Genomic DNA, 3,005 nt, shown 5'->3' on the forward strand with positions numbered 1-3,005 from the left:
ACTCCCTCTCTCCGTCCCCAGAGCTATTCCTTATAACTTCCAAATCCCCGTTCACTGGAGAACTACTTCGTAATGACCTTAAGAATATACCCTCCCTCTGGATCGGTTCTAATGACCCCCAGGGCTCTGTCTCCTTCAGGAACTGCTTCCTTGTTACTGGCCCTGCTCGCCGGCTGGTGAGGGGATTCTACCCACATAAGCCTTTTGTTTTAAAAATCGAGACTATCCTGGACAAACAGGGACAAGATGGTCACCTTCTCAGGGCTCCTAGACTTTGAAAACTTCTCAAAAGGCCCCCATCTTTTCACCTCAGGCAAACGGGCTAATCAATCAAATCAAGAAAAAACTTTGACCCCACTTTCGCTACAGACACCCCATGGAAACCTCACGGTCCTGACCCACCTACCCGACCAGCCTACTTCTGGGTACTAGCCTCTTTCAACTCCGATTAGTTACGAGACCCTGACGTCCAACTATGATTGGCCAGCTCTGAGACTCAGCCCAGATGCTCAGTGGCCGCGGTCCCCAGTGGTACAGCGTTTCCTCCTGGCAACAGCCCCTGTCGGCGTTCATAGGCTAATCAGAGTGATATTCCCAGACTTTGGGAGCTTGAATCGTGTGCTCATTGGCTGTTTGAGAGCTCTCAGCCTCCTTTGGATTGGTTGACTCTGCGGGACGCTGTGCGGCTGCGCAGAGGCCGACTCTCAAGGAGGAGGAGTTTCGTCTTTTCGCCTGGTGGAAAAGCAGTAGGATCGGCTAGTGGCGACAGCAGAAGTCGAGCCTGAGCCCTGCTGGGGCCTTGGTCGTTAGGTGAGAAACATTGAGTTTTGGAATATTTTTAGTATTTTTGTTGCTGCAGCCGTGATCTTGAGCTCCGATGGGGGAGGGGCAGTGGGGGTGGTTCTTCTCTGTCTAGTGATCGGCAGGTATCTGGACGAATAGGAGAAGGAGTGGATGAAGTCCAATCTGAGATTGGCTCTTTCCAATCTCTTTGTGGCCAATGGATGTCGGGAGAGGGGGGCGGGTCCACTGGGCCTTATTTTCTTCTTCCTAGCGCCGGGCCCCACTCGCCCAGGCGGCGGGGCCGAGAGAGGTGGTCCTTTATGAGGTGAGTTTCGAGGATCTTGGGAAATTGGGCTGTTTTTGGAGGGATACTCGCGGGAGCGGCTGCGAGCGGAGGGTACGGTAATTCGAGGTAGTTGTTAGTAGCAGATGCCTTTATGGAATGGTTAAGCTCCGGGCCTAGTGCTCAGCGTTTCGCTTGCATCATCTGAGTTAATCACAGCAACCCAGTAGGGTAGGGGGTTGGGATCCCCATTTTACAGGTGGAGAAACTGAGACTCAGCCAACTCACAGCCAAGGTCATACAGCCAATAAATGGCGAAGACTGGCCCTGTGTTCAGAATTTTGACTGGATTCAGTGCTCTTGAACCACCAGGCTTTGTTGCTAGGTGCGGGAGAGGTGTCAAGGGCCCGGAGCTTTCCCTGCGGAATAGCTCTGGGGAAGGAAGGCCTAGGGGTGGAAGGAGCGGGTAGCCAATGGGGCGGGGGGTCAGTTAATCGAGTGCTTACTCTGCCACGCATTGTTCTGGGTTCTGTGCACACAAAGATGAATAGTGCCAGAGGCGAGTGCGCTCCCTTTCAAATCCCTGAGTTGTGGACTTCCATCCAGTATTCATATGATGTGTTTTTATAAAATTTACAAAAGTAAGATACTTTGTGTTTTTTAAAGAGCCCCCCCCCCATTGACTAAACTTCAGGTTCCCCCACGCCTGGATATGCCCTTTGCAAAGGATGAGGTTCAGGTGGAGATGAAGACTTGGGCAACAGAGTAACGCAAACTGCACTCAGGGTGTATTTCCTGGTATGTAAAACAGTGATAAAGGTGTACCTGCCATGCAAAGTTCATGAAAAGCGCCTGGCCAGAAATACCTTATTTTAGATGGAATTGGAAGCCTGAGAATTGTGGGTAGTGGGGCTTTGTCTTCCACCTTAGTTTTGTTCCATGTTGTGTCCCAGATCTAGATTATTGGTGGGTTGGAGGCAGCTTCCTCCCGTGGAGCTTGGACTGCCTCGGGTTTGGGTCTTGGCCCAGCTCTCCTGGGCCCTTGGTGAAAAGAGGAAAGGGCATTCTAAATGGGCTCCGCTTGGCTGGTGTGCTTTGTCCTTTTTCAGTTGAGATGGTCTACTGCAGTGATGGGAACCTTGTAGAGCTTTAAGTGATGCAGCCCACGACAGCAGTGCGCCAATAGTCACCACCCCTGGTCTATTATGTTACTAAGCAGTGGGGATATACCTACTTAGCTGAGGCTCCCATTTCTTAAAAAGTCAGGCACTGTATTTATTTTGCTTTCTGCAGTCAGTTATGAAGTTTACTGTGTATTGCCAGTTTATTGCCTATTTAAATTTTGTCCTTTGATTTCTCGGCATTCCGTGCAAATGTACTTGTTTAAATACTGCTGAAATTGTATTTTTGTTCTAAATATGAGAACATTTGTCATGGGTATTTTTTTGTTTTGTTTTTGATCATAGGGTTTTGAAATTGTGCTGGGGGTGGTGGCTCATGCCTGTAATCCCAGCATTCAGAAGGCTGAGACGGGAGGATCCCTTGAGTTCATTCAAGCCTGTGCTACACAGGGAGACCCTGTCTCAAAAACAAAAACAAGGGCGGGGAATTTAGCTCAGTGGTACCACCACCTGCCTTGGAAGCACAAGGTCCCAAGTTTGATTCCCAGTACCAAACAAAACAAAACAAAACAAAACAAAAAAAAACCCAAATCAAAAACAAAGCCAGGCGTGGTGGCACACCTGTAATCCCAGCACTTGGGAGGCTGAGGCAGGATGACCGCTGTGAGTTCATTCCAGCCTGGGCTACATAGTGAGTTCCAGGTCAGTCTCAGCCTACATAGTGAGACCCTGTCTCAAAAAACAAAACAAAACAAAAAAAAACCCTGTCAGTCATGCTGCCAATGTCAAATACTTTTTAACTTTTTTTGAGAAAAGGT

The 3,005-nt window shown here is 49.2% G+C and overlaps 1 protein-coding gene across 2 annotated transcripts in view; it reads left to right on the forward strand.

Moving 5' to 3' along the window:
* The first annotated feature begins 694 nt into the window (after positions 1–694).
* Kdm4a (lysine demethylase 4A) overlaps positions 695–3,005 on the forward strand; it is a 49,575-nt gene continuing 47,264 nt past the window's right edge. Inside the window, exon 1 of one of the 2 annotated variants that reach the window (XM_010634561.1) lies at positions 695–810. The gene's annotated coding sequence lies outside the window, so the exon portion shown is untranslated. Of the gene's footprint in view, positions 811–1,024; positions 1,109–3,005 lie in introns of those variants that run through there. The other variant, XM_010634569.2, reaches the window with a different exon arrangement.

This window comes from Fukomys damarensis, unplaced genomic scaffold (assembly GCF_012274545.1).
Source record: "Fukomys damarensis isolate Sample0158 unplaced genomic scaffold, DMR_v1.0_HiC HiC_scaffold_23, whole genome shotgun sequence".
In the NCBI taxonomy this organism is placed as follows: Eukaryota; Metazoa; Chordata; class Mammalia; order Rodentia; family Bathyergidae; genus Fukomys; species Fukomys damarensis.